Source organism: Triticum dicoccoides, chromosome 3A (genome assembly GCF_002162155.2).
Source record: "Triticum dicoccoides isolate Atlit2015 ecotype Zavitan chromosome 3A, WEW_v2.0, whole genome shotgun sequence".
Lineage (NCBI taxonomy): Eukaryota > Viridiplantae > Streptophyta > Magnoliopsida > Poales > Poaceae > Triticum > Triticum dicoccoides.
In genome coordinates, this window is record NC_041384.1 from 699422727 (window position 1) to 699435811 (window position 13085).

General features: G+C 57.1%; 1 long non-coding RNA gene across 2 annotated transcripts; it reads left to right on the forward strand.

The window, feature by feature from the left end:
• Positions 1-7415: 7415 nt before the first annotated feature.
• On the forward strand, positions 7416-10203 carry LOC119273258. 2 transcript variants are annotated; one of them, XR_005134824.1, is made up of 5 exons: positions 7416-8199; positions 8651-8879; positions 9008-9157; positions 9271-9526; positions 9657-10203. It is a non-coding gene; the product is annotated as an uncharacterized LOC119273258 (long non-coding RNA). The 2 variants fall into 2 exon arrangements; XR_005134823.1 differs by having other exon boundaries at positions 8651-9157.
• Positions 10204-13085: the final 2882 nt, after the last annotated feature.

Here is a 13085-nt window from a genome sequence, read left to right on the forward strand (position 1 = left end):
TGAGAGAAAACCGGTGCACGGCGCACGCTTCCTCCTCCATCCCCTTCCGCGTGAAAATATCTGCTGCTCTCTCTCTCCTTCCACTTCTTCCCTCTGCGCCGCCTCCTCTCCTCCCGATTTGCATCCTCCCCCAATCCCCGCCTCCTCTCCTCCTCCCCAATCCGACGCCTCTCGCTGCCCTCTCTCCTTCCCCTACGCTTTCGACCCCACCCTCGCCAGCTCCCAAGGATCCGCCGAGTGGAGAACTAGGAAGGAGGAGGGACGTGAAGAGGAGAAGAGGGGGTGCGTCACAGGAGACCTAGGCGGCGGCTCGAGCAGAGGAGCGGGGCCTCGAGACGCCGTGTCCGCCAATCCCCTGCCTCGAACCAGCCGCCGCCATGGAGAAGGACGGACAGTAGGGGAGGCCGGCGCTGGAGGGAGGAGCGGCGAGGACAGAGGCGCCGGCTGTCAGGGACCTCCCAGCCTTCTTCTTCTCCATGTTTAACTTATAAAGGATGAGCGGGTTGCTAGGCACAACCACACTATCCATGTCAGCTATGAATAGTGCACACGAATAGTGCATTGAGAGAAAACCGGTGCACGGCGCACGCCTCCTCCTCCATCCCCTTCCGCGTGAAAATATCTGCTGCTCTCTCTCCTTCTACTTCATCCCTCCGCGCCGCCTCCTCTCCTCCCGATTTGCATCCTCCCCCAATCCCCGCCTCCTCTCCTCCTCCCCAATTCGACGCCTCTCGCCGCCCTCTCTCCTTCCCCTACGCTTTCGACCCTACCCTCGCCAGCACCCAAGGATCCGCCGAGTGGAGAACCAGGAAGGAGGAGGGACATGAAGAGGAGAAGAGGGAGTGCATCACAGGAGACCTAGGCGGCGGCTCGAGCAGAGGAGCGGGGCCTCGAGACGCCGCGTCCGCCACTCCCCTGCCTCGAACCAGCCGCCGTCATGGAGAAGGACAGACAGTAGGGGAGGCCGGCGGTGGAGGGAGGAGCGGCGAGGACAGAGGCGCCGGCTGTCAGGGACCTCCTAGCCTTCTTCTTCTCCACGTTTAACTTATAAAGGATGAACGGGTTGCTAAGCACAACCACACTATCCATGTCAGCTATGAATAGTGCACACGAATAGTGCATTGAGAGAAAACCGGTGCACGGTGCACGCTTCCTCCTCCATCCCCTTCCGCGTGAAAATATCTGCTGCTCTCTCCTTCCACTTCATCCCTCTGCGCCACCTCCTCTCCTCCCGATTTGCATCCTCCCCCAATCCCCGCCTCCTCTCCTCCTCCCCAATCCGATGCCTCTCACCGCCCTCTCTCCTTCCCCTACGCTTTCGACCCCACCCTCGCCAGCTCCCAAGGATCCGCCGAGTGGAGAACTAGGAAGGAGGAGGGACGTGAAGAGGAGAAGAGAGGGTGCGTCACAGGAGACCTAGGCGGCGGCTCGAGCAAAGGAGCGGGGCCTCGAGACGCCGCGTCCGCCACTCCCCTGCCTCGAACTAGCCGCCGCCATGGAGAAGGACGGACAGTAGGGGAGGCCGGCGGTGGAGGGAGGAGCGGCGAGGACAGAGGCGCCGCCTGTCAGGGACCTCCCAGCCTTCTTCTTCTCCATGTTTAACTTATAAAGGATGACGGGTTGCTAGGCACAACCACACTATCCACGTCAGCTATGAATAGTGCACACGAATAGTGCATTGAGAGAAAACCGGTGCACGGCGCACGCTTCCTCCTCCATCCCCTTCCGCGTGAAAATATCTGCTGCTCTCTCTCTCCTTCCACTTCTTCCCTCTGCGCCGCCTCCTCTCCTCCCGATTTGCATCCTCCCCCAATCCCCGCCTCCTCTCCTCCTCCCCAATCCGACGCCTCTCGCTGCCCTCTCTCCTTCCCCTACGCTTTCGACCCCACCCTTGCCAGCTCCCAAGGATCCGCCGAGTGGAGAACTAGGAAGGAGGAGGGACGTGAAGAGGAGAAGAGGGGGTGCGTCACAGGAGACCTAGGCGGCGGCTTGAGCAGAGGAGCGGGGCCTCGAGACGCCGTGTCCGCCAATCCCCTGCCTTGAACCAGCCGCCGCCATGGAGAAGGACGGACAGTAGGGGAGGCCGGCGCTGGAGGGAGGAGCGGCGAGGACAGAGGCGCCGGCTGTCAGGGACCTCCCGGCCTTCTTCTTCTCCACGTTTAACTTATAAAGGATGAGCGGGTTGCTAGGCACAACCACACTATCCATGTCAGCTATGAATAGTGCACACGAATAGTGCATTGAGAGAAAACCGGTGCACGGCGCACGCCTCCTCCTCCATCCCCTTCCGCGTGAAAATATCTGCTGCTCTCTCTCCTTCCACTTCATCCCTCTGCGCCGCCTCCTCTCCTCCCGATTTGCATCCTCCCCCAATCCCCGCCTCCTCTCCTCCTCCCCAATTCGACGCCTCTCGCCGCCCTCTCTCCTTCCCCTACGCTTTCGACCCTACCCTCGCCAGCTCCCAAGGATCCGCCGAGTGGAGAACCAGGAAGGAGGAGGGACATGAAGAGGAGAAGAGCGGGTGCATCACAGGAGACCTAGGCGGCGGCTCGAGCAGAGGAGCGGGGCCTCGAGACGCCGCGTCCGCCACTCCCCTGCCTCAAACCAGCCGCCGTCATGGAGAAGGACGGACAGTAGGGGAGGCCGGCGGTGGAGGGAGGAGCGGCGAGGATTGAGGCGCCGGCTGTCAGGGACCTCCCAGCCTTCTTCTTCTCCATGTTTAACTTATAAAGGATGACGGGTTGCTAGGCACAACCACACTATCCACGTCAGCTATGAATAGTGCACACGAATAGTGCATTGAGAGAAAACCGGTGCACGGCGCACGCTTCCTCCTCCATCCCCTTCCGCGTGAAAATATCTGCTGCTCTCTCTCTCCTTTCACTTCATCCCTCTGCGCCACCTCGTCTCCTCCCGATTTGCATCCTCCCCCAATCCCCGCCTCCTCTCCTCCTCCCCAATACGACGCCTCTCGCCGCCCTCTCTCCTTCCCCTACGCTTTCGACCCCACCCTCGCCAGCTCCCAAGGATCCGTCGAGTGGAGAACTAGGAAGGAGGAGGGACGTGAAGAGGAGAAGAGGGGTGCGTCACAGGAGACCTAGGTGGCGGCTCGAGCAGAGGAGCGGGGCCTCGAGACGCCGCGTCCGCCACTCCCCTACCTCGAACCAGCCGCCGCCATGGAGAAGGACGGACAGTAGGGGAGGCCGGCGGTGGAGGGAGGAGCGGCGAGGACAGAGGCGCCGGCTGTCAGGGACCTCCTAGCCTTCTTCTTCTCCACGTTTAACTTATAAAGGATGAGCGGGTTGCTAGGCACAACCACACTATCCATGTCAGCTATGAATAGTGCACACGAATAGTGCATTGAGAGAAAACCGGTGCACGGTGCACGCTTCCTCCTCCATCCCCTTCCGCGTGAAAATATCTACTGCTCTCTCCTTCCACTTCATCCCTCTGCGCCACCTCCTCTCCTCCCGATTTGCATCCTCCCCCAATCCCCGCCTCCTCTCCTCATCCCCAATTCGATGCCTCTCACCGCCCTCTCTCCTTCCCCTACGCTTTCGACCCCACCCTCGCCAGCTCCCAAGGATCCGCCGAGTGGAGAACTAGGAAGGAGGAGGGACGTGAAGAGGAGAAGAGAGGGTGCGTCACAGGAGACCTAGGCGGCGGCTCGAGCAAAGGAGCGGGGCCTCGAGACGCCGCGTCCGCCACTCCCCTGCCTCGAACTAGCCGCCGCCATGGAGAAGGACGGACAGTAGGGGAGGCCGGCGGTGGAGGGAGGAGCGGCGAGGACAGAGGCGCCGCCTGTCAGGGACCTCCCAGCCTTCTTCTTCTCCATGTTTAACTTATAAAGGAGGACGGGTTGCTAGGCACAACCACACTATCCACGTCAGCTATGAATAGTGCACACGAATAGTGCATTGAGAGAAAACCGGTGCACGGCGCACGCTTCCTCCTCCATCCCCTTCCGCGTGAAAATATCTGCTGCTCTCTCTCTCCTTCCACTTCTTCCCTCTGCGCCGCCTCCTCTCCTCCCGATTTGCATCCTCCCCCAATCCCCGCCTCCTCTCCTCCTCCCCAATCCGACGCCTCTCGCCGCCCTCTCTCCTTCCCCTACGCTTTCGACCCCACCCTTGCCAGCTCCCAAGGATCCGCCGAGTGGAGAACTAGGAAGGAGGAGGGACGTGAAGAGGAGAAGAGGGGGTGCGTCACAGGAGACCTAGGCGGCGGCTCGAGCAGAGGAGCGGGGCCTCGAGACGCCGTGTCCGCCAATCCCCTGCCTTGAACCAGCCGCCGCCATGGAGAAGGACGGACAGTAGGGGAGGCCGGCGCTGGAGGGAGGAGCGGCGAGGACAGAGGCGCCGGCTGTCAGGGACCTCCCAGCCTTCTTCTTCTCCACGTTTAACTTATAAAGGATGAGCGGGTTGCTAGGCACAACCACACTATCCATGTCAGCTATGAATAGTGCACATGAATAGTGCATTGAGAGAAAACCGGTGCACGGCGCACGCCTCCTCCTCCATCCCCTTCCGCGTGAAAATATCTGCTGCTCTCTCTCCTTCCACTTCATCCCTCTGCGCCGCCTCCTCTCCTCCCGATTTGCATCCTCCCCCAATCCCCGCCTCCTCTCCTCCTCCCCAATTCGACGCCTCTCGCCGCCCTCTCTCCTTCCCCTACGCTTTCGACCCTACCCTCGCCAGCTCCCAAGGATCCGCCGAGTGGAGAACCAGGAAGGAGGAGGGACATGAAGAGGAGAAGAGCGGGTGCATCACAGGAGACCTAGGCGGCGGCTCGAGCAGAGGAGCGGGGCCTCGAGACGCCGCGTCCGCCACTCCCCTGCCTCAAACTAGCCGCCGTCATGGAGAAGGACGGACAGTAGGGGAGGCCGGCGGTGGAGGGAGGAGCGGCGAGGATTGAGGCGCCGGCTGTCAGGGACCTCCCAGCCTTCTTCTTCTCCATGTTTAACTTATAAAGGATGACGGGTTGCTAGGCACAACCACACTATCCACGTCAGCTATGAATAGTGCACACGAATAGTGCATTGAGAGAAAACCGGTGCACGGCGCACGCTTCCTCCTCCATCCCCTTCCGCGTGAAAATATCTGCTGCTCTCTCTCTCCTTTCACTTCATCCCTCTGCGCCACCTCGTCTCCTCCCGATTTGCATCCTCCCCCAATCCCCGCCTCCTCTCCTCCTCCCCAATACGACGCCTCTCGCCGCCCTCTCTCCTTCCCCTACGCTTTTGACCCCACCCTCGCCAGCTCCCAAGGATCCGCCGAGTGGAGAACTAGGAAGGAGGAGGGACGTGAAGAGGAGAAGAGGGGGTGCGTCACAGGAGACCTAGGCGGCGGCTCGAGCAGAGGAGCGGGGCCTCGAGACGCCGCGTCCACCACTCCCCTACCTCGAACCAGCCGCCGCCATGGAGAAGGACGGACAGTAGGGGAGGCCGGCGGTGGAGGGAGGAGCGGCGAGGACAGAAGCGCCGGCTGTCAGGGACCTCCTAACCTTCTTCTTCTTCACGTTTAACTTATAAAGGATGAGCGGGTTGCTAGGCACAACCACACTATCCATGTCAGCTATGAATAGTGCACACGAATAGTGCATTGAGAGAAAACCGGTGCACGGCGCACGCTTCCTCCTCCATCCCCTTCCGCGTGAAAATATCTGTTGCTCTCTCTCTCCTTCCACTTCATCCCTCTGCGCCACCTCCTCTCCTCCCGATTTCCATCCTCCCCCAATCCCCGCCTCCTCTCCTCCTCCCCAATCCGATGCCTCTCACCGCCCTCTCTCCTTCCCCTACGCTTTCGACCCCACCCTCGCCAGCTCCCAAGGATCCGCCGAGTGGAGAACTAGGAAGGAGGAGGGACGTGAAGAGGAGAAGAGAGGGTGCATCACAGGAGACCTAGGCGGCGGCTCGAGCAAAGGAGCGGGGCCTCGAGACGCCGCGTCCGCCACTCCCCTGCCTCGAACCAGCCGCCGCCATGGAGAAGGACGGACAGTAGGGGAGGCCGGCGGTGGAGGGAGGAGCGGCGAGGACAGAGGCGCCGCCTGTCAGGGACCTCCCAGCCTTCTTCTTCTCCACGTTTAACTTATAAAGGATGACGGGTTGCTAGGCACAACCACACTATCCACGTCAGCTATGAATAGTGCACACGAATAGTGCATTGAGAGAAAACCGGTGCACGGCACATGCTTCCTCCTCCATCCCCTTCCGCGTGAAAATATCTGCTACTCTCTCTCCTTCCACTTCATCCCTCTGCGCCGCCTCCTCTCCTCCCGATTTGCATCCTTCCCCAATCCCCGCCTCCTCTCCTCCTCCCCAATCCGACGCCTCTCGTCGCCCTCTCTCCTTCCCCTACGCTTTCGACCCCACCCTCGCCAGCTCCCAAGGATCCGCCGAGTGGAGAACTAGGAAGGAGGAGGGACGTGAAGAGGAGAAGAGGGGGTGCGTCACAAGAGACGTAGGCGGCGGCTCGAGCAGAGGAGCGGGGCCTCGAGACGCCGCGTCCGCCACTCTCCTGCCTCGAACCAGCCGCCGCCATGGAGAAGGACGGACAGTAGGGGAGGCCGGCGGTGGAGGGAGGAGCGGCGAGGACAGAGGCGCCGGCTGTCAGGGACCTCCCATCCTTCTTCTTCTCCACGTTTAACTTTTAAAGGATGAGCGGGTTGCTAGGCACAACCACACTATCCACGTCAGCTATGAATAGTGCACACGAATAGTGTATTGAGAGAAAACCGGTGCACGGCGCACGCTTCCTCCTCCATCCCATTCCGCGTGAAAATATCTGCTGCTCTCTCTCTCCTTCCACTTCATCCCTCTGCGCCACCTCCTCTCCTCCCGATTTGCATCCTCCCCCAATCCCCGCCTCCTCTCCTCCTCCCCAATCCGACGCCTCTCGCCGCCCTCTCTCCTTCCCCTACGCTTTCGACCCCACCCTCGCCAGCTCCCAAGGATCCGCCGAGTGGAGAACTAGGAAGGAGGAGGGACGTGAAGAGGAGAAGAGAGTGTGCGTCACAGGAGACCTAGGCAGCGGCTCGAGCAGAGGAGCGGGGCCTCGAGATGCCGCGTCCGCCACTCCCCTGCCTCGAACCAGCCGCCGCCATGGAGAAGGACGGATAGTAGGGGAGGCCGGCGGTGGAGGGAGGAGCGGCGAGGACAGAGGCGCCAGCTGTCAGGGACCTCCCAGCCTTCTTCTTCTCCACGTTTAACTTATAAAGGATGAGCGGGTTGGTAGCCACAACCACACTATCCACGTCAGCTATGAATAGTGCACACGAATAGTGCATTGAGAGAAAACCGGTGCACGTCGCACGCTTCCTCCTCCATCCCCTTCCGCGTGAAAATATCTGCTGCTCTCTCTCTCTCTCTCCTTCCACTTCATCCCTCTGCGCCGCCTCCTCTGCTCCCGATTTGCATCCTCCCCCAATCCCCGCCTCCTCTCCTCCTCCCCAATCCGACGCCTCTCGCCGCCCTCTCTCCTTCCCCTACGCTTTCGACCCCACCCTCGCCAGCTCCCAAGGATCCGCCGAGTGGAGAACCAGGAAGGAGGAGGGACGTGAATAGGAGAAGAGGGGGTGCGTCACAGGAGACCTAGGCGGCGGCTCGAGCAGAGGAGCGGGGCCTCGAGATGCTGCATTCGCCACTCCCCTGCCTCGAACCAGCTGCCGCCATGGAGAAGGACGTGCAGTAGGGGAGGCCGGCGGTGGAGGGAGGAGCGGCGAGGACAGAGGCGCCGGCTGTCAGGGACCTCCCAGCCTTCTTCTTCTCCACGTCAGGTGGAGTTGGAGCCGTCGAGCGCGACCTCGATCTGGAGTAGGGTAGCAGCAGCCACAGGGTGCTCCAACCTCGTCTCCGCGGGAGGGGGCAGGCGCAACTCCTCCTCTCCACTCCCCCACGTGACAGCGGCCCCAACCCCCACCCCAACCCCACCACCTCTAGCCCCTCTGCAATGGAAGTCTCTTTTTTTCTCTCTTCTTCCGCCCCCGTCCAAGGATTGGTCTGTGATTCTCGTCTGTTGTTTTTGTTGGGCAGTGTTTCGGTGTTTGGTTTTAATGGTGGGTGGTGAGAAGAACAGAGGTGGAAGCAGGACCGCGAGGCCGGAGCTCCAGGTGTCGCTCGCGTTTAGGTGGAGTGGAGAGGTGTCGCGGGCCATGACTGATGGGTCGTTGCTCACTGGTCGTCGTCCCCTGTCCACCATCCAGGTTGCACGTCCTCATCATAATCTGATTTTGATTCCTTGATTTTTCTGATAAAGAGAGGAAGAATTGGGGATACAGGTAGTAGGCCTTAGATTCTTTGCCTCCAGCAGAAGAAATGATTCATGTGTGCCTCCCTTTTTGTTATATCTTACATAATTTCTAATCTGGGCAAATATCACATAATCAGCTTGGCAGCTAATATCCAAAATTGTTAGTGTCGTCGGTACATTGATATCTTATTTTGGTAAAGGTTTTTCTATCAAGAACTACATATGCTCGACATGGTGTCATGGTATCTACAGTTGTTGTGGAGCCTGCTGGTATTCTTACCCTTAATCGCCTCTTTCCCTTCTGTGTATGAACCCTTTCTTGATTTGTTTTTGTTCGCGATCTGCTCTGCTTGTTTTGACTCTTTTTAGTTGATGCATTATTCTATCTATTTTTGTGTACTCAGGTGCCTATGCGAGAAACATTGGAAGAATCCATGTATTTAGCCGTGGCATGTTTGGCAGCTACAGCAGCTTCTGCAGCTTTCTTCCCTCGTCATTCCTCATATATGTGGGCAATTCAATGTTGTTACCAGTGGGAGTCCATAGTGCGTGTGTGTCTGGTCCAGTATGTGGTTCCATAGGATAAGAAAAAAGTTTGTCAAGAATGGATCTCTAAATGTGTTTCGCCTTGAGGTAAATAATTTGCATGATGTCTACTTTTCGTTAATTTGGGTCAGGCCAAAATAAGGTGTAGGCAAATTTCAGATTTTTTATCTGTACTGCATTTTCACAAATTAAAACAGTGACCTTGACATTACCAGTCTATGGGGGGAGTCATGGAGAAGCCAAGCTTAAATGAGATTTCAAAATTTTGTGGCCTTTGTTAACATTTAAAAACCTGGTGCTTCTACTTGTGAAAGAACAGGTAGAGATAAGGCCCATCAGTTCAGGTAGAGATAATGAAAGAACAGGTATGCTTCCTTTCCTTGTTAACCCTATACACTTGACAATGCCTCATTTCTGAATAAAGTCTAAACCCAACTTTTACTGTTCATTGACCACCATTTGCAATCGGCACTGACAGAAGAAGGACTGAGCAAGAGGAGGAACTTCGTCGACCCAGCCGTGAGCAAATGATGCTCTAGCGAGTCGATGATGACCGTCATGGAGATCTGCCTGCGGGGCCTGACCAAGGAACCAACGCTGAAGCCGTTAGACGAGGACGTGCTCTAGAACCTGCAGTTTGCAGCCCTAGTGTAGGATGACTGGAACAGCGAGGAGTCCCCGCTCTCATCGTCGCAGATCCGTGCACAATCCGCAGAGTACTAACCTCTAGGAAGGTATGTGTCTTTTTACGTGCAGTTTGTCACTTGCACATCTAAATTCGTACTTTGGAATGATGATCAGAAATTGCAACTAAGGTCTGAGTTCTGAAATGACATGATGTCCATGTTCTTGGCAATCTTGCAGGCTGAGAAAAAATATTGGCAAGCATTACCATTATGATCCTCCATCGATCATCATTGTTGACGGAATTTCTGTTTCTCTTCATATAGGATACAGATATGTGATTCTCATGTGATCCTTTTGCTGGAAACTTGCTAATCTTAGGGGTGTTGCTACTGGTGTAGAAACCGTTTTATCAAAAGAACTAAAGTAGTAGCTAATCCAAGCATTCAAGAATTGACCCAGAGGTTACGCTATACCGGCACGAAGTCAGAGCAGCGCCTAAAGACTACACAAGATAGTTTCTGATGACCTTCAGTCTATATGTCCTAACCAACAACATCCACCTTTTGTTTTATCAATTGATCCAGTATCTTTGCCCTTTTGGCATTGCTTTGAGCAAGATATGTATAGCCTTTAGATTTCCATTCATGTATGATACTGCACGTACACTTTAGACCTCATTACTGTCTCTGTGGTCAAAAGAAGTTTGTGATTAATTGTTCTATATATGTAATCAACTGCCCTTCTACTAATATTTTCAGAAGACTATTTATATATGTTTACACTGGTTAGAGAAAATCATGACATTGCCAGCAGCAATTTAATATTTCCATATGTTTCAATCTGTTTCTAAATATTTTTATGTGTACTCTTTCAATACTTGGCTTGCTCTCGTCCTTTGCGTCATTGGCGCAACGAGTCATCTTGTACACTTAACAGAGGAGAACTAGCTAGATGTTTCAGTTACACACAAGCTGCTACCGCACACACATATGAAGTGAGGAGCTCACGTACTAGCTCTAGTATATGAAACTGGCTTGGTGTTTTGCTATTGCTCGGAGGAGTGGCCTTATTACAACCGAAGGACCCGGAGTCCTTTTATAGGGCTGGTTGTGCACAGCGCACACACACACACTAGAAAGACTAGTTCAGCTCAGCCTTTTTAACTAGGGAAAGCCAACTACTGCTTAGCTGCTGCTTCTCCTTAGCCTTTTGACTAGATAAAGTCTAATGCTATTTAGCTACTTCTCCACCACAGCCTTTTGAGTGTGAGAAAGCCTAGCATACAACGCCCTTTAGACTGGGTTGATCAACAATCTCCCCCTCAACCCTGTCGAAGGGGCTTGACGTCGATGATCCTGACCTTGTCGCGTAGCTTCTGGAACCGGACGCTGGTCAGGATGTCCGCCTTCTGCTCACCAGTCCTGATGAACTCCACGATCACCGTGCCTTTCTCGACACAGTCACGTATGAAGTGATAGCGGAGATCGATGTGCTTGCTGCGGTCATGAAGCACTGGATTCTTACAGAGGGAAATCGCCAATTTGTTGTCGACGAAGATGAGCGCAGAGGCGGTGTCCTGATTCAGCATCTCGCCAAGAAGGCGAGCCAACCAGATTCCCTGACATGCCGATGTAGCTGCCGCGATGTACTCCGCTTCACACGAAGAAGCAGCGACAACCTTCTGCCTCACCGATTGCCAGCTGACAGGACTATTCCCGAGAAGGAATAATATTCCCGAGGTGCTCTTCCGGGAGTCCACGTCACCAGCATGGTCGGAGTCGCTGTATCCGACCAAGCTCTCGCCGTCGCCACGACGATACACGCATCCATGCGTGAGCGTACCCGCGATGTACTGGAGCAGGTGCTTGACGGCAGCGAGGTGATCGCTTGCCGGTGCTTCCATGAACCTACTCAGGTATCCGACAACAAACGTTATGTCCGGTCGGGTGTGCACGAGATACCTGAGGCTCCCGATGATGCTGCGGTAGAGCGTAGCATCCACCGCCTTCTCGGAGCTATCCTTGCTGAGCTTCAGTCGTGCCTCCATTGGAGCATGCACAACATAGCAGTCCTTCATGCCTGCTCGCTCGAGCATCTTGGTGGCATAGGCCGTCTGCGTGATCGTGATGCAACCACCCTCCTGATTTACCTCCAGTCCGAGGTAGTACCGGAGCAGCCCGAGGTCGCTCATGCTGAAAAGACGATGCATCTCTCCCTTGAAGCGTCGAACCTCTTCGGGCTCTGCCCCGGCGATGACCAGGTCATTGACGTAGATGCCGATGATGAGCAATGTGTTCGCGGTGCCACGCGAGTACACGCCGTGCTCAGAAGCGCTGTGTGAGAACCCAAGGGATGCGAGGCTTGCATCGAGCTTGGTGTTCCACGCCCTTGGGGCTTGCTAGAGACTGTACAGGGCCTTGTCTAGCCTGTACACGCCCTGCTCATGGTTCTTGGGAACGAACCCTGGAGGTTGGGTGTACACGCCCTGCTCATGGTTCTTGGGAACGAACCCTGGAGGTTGGGAGACGTACACCTCTTCATTAAGGTCGCCGTTGAGAAACGCCGACTTGACGTCCATGTGGTGTACCTCCCACCCGCGGTGAGCAGCCACGGCAAGGATGAGCCGTACGGACTCCAGCCTTGCCACTGGAGTGAAGACTTCCTCGAAGTCCACTCCCTCACGCTACACATAGCCCTTGGCGACGAGGTGCGCCTTGTGCTTGACAATGGCGCCGTGCTCGTCCTTCTTCACCTTGAACACCCACTTAAGGCCGATGACTCGGTGCCCAGCAGGCAGTGTGGTGAGTGTCCAAGTGGCATTGTCGTTGATCGATGTCAGCTCGTCCAGCATCGTGTGGCGCCAGCAATCCTCTTGCTCGGCCTCTGCGAACGTGGTCGGCTCCTCGCCAGCCATCAGATGCAAGACGTCGTCGTCATCAACGTCCTCTTCCTCGGGCTGCTGCGGTGTTGCCGCAGCCTCGCCGAGGAGATCCCCCATGCGCCGAAACCTGTGGGGGGCGCCAACGCTGTCGTCGGTGTCGAACAACTCCGACCTTGCTGTTGGCGGGGTTGCGAACTGCCTCCCGGGACCCACCTTTCTTGACGTCGGGGTGTCCGGGGACACCGTACCTGGGGACGGTGTTCTCGGGGTTGCGATTCCCGGATCCACACCTCCCGGGCTTCCCGGGGTGGCACTTCCCGGGGTCCTAGAGTACATCGGGTACTCCACGGTGAAGGAGCTGCTTGCCGGGGCCTCCCCCGACGCCTCCCAAGTCCATCGCGCGTTTTCATCGAAGATGACGTCGCGCGAGACATGCACACGCTTTGAGACAGGGTCGTCCATCGTTTACGCCTTAGAGCCCGTCTCGTAGCCCATGAACATCATTGGGGTGCTCCTGTCGTCGAGCTTCTTCAGCTGTGGGCGCGCCATCTTGACGTGCCCGACGCAGCCAAAGGTGCGGAGGAAGCATACATTGGGCTTCCTCCCATACCACGCCTCGTAAGGCGTCTTGCCGTCGACGCTCCTTGTGAAGGAGTGGTTGAGGATGAATACGGCCGTGAGTACGGCCTCCCCCAATATGTGCTCGGCACCTGATTTGCCTTGAGCATGCAGCGTGCCATCCCGAGCACCGTCTGGTTCCTCCGCTCGACGACGCCATTCTGCTG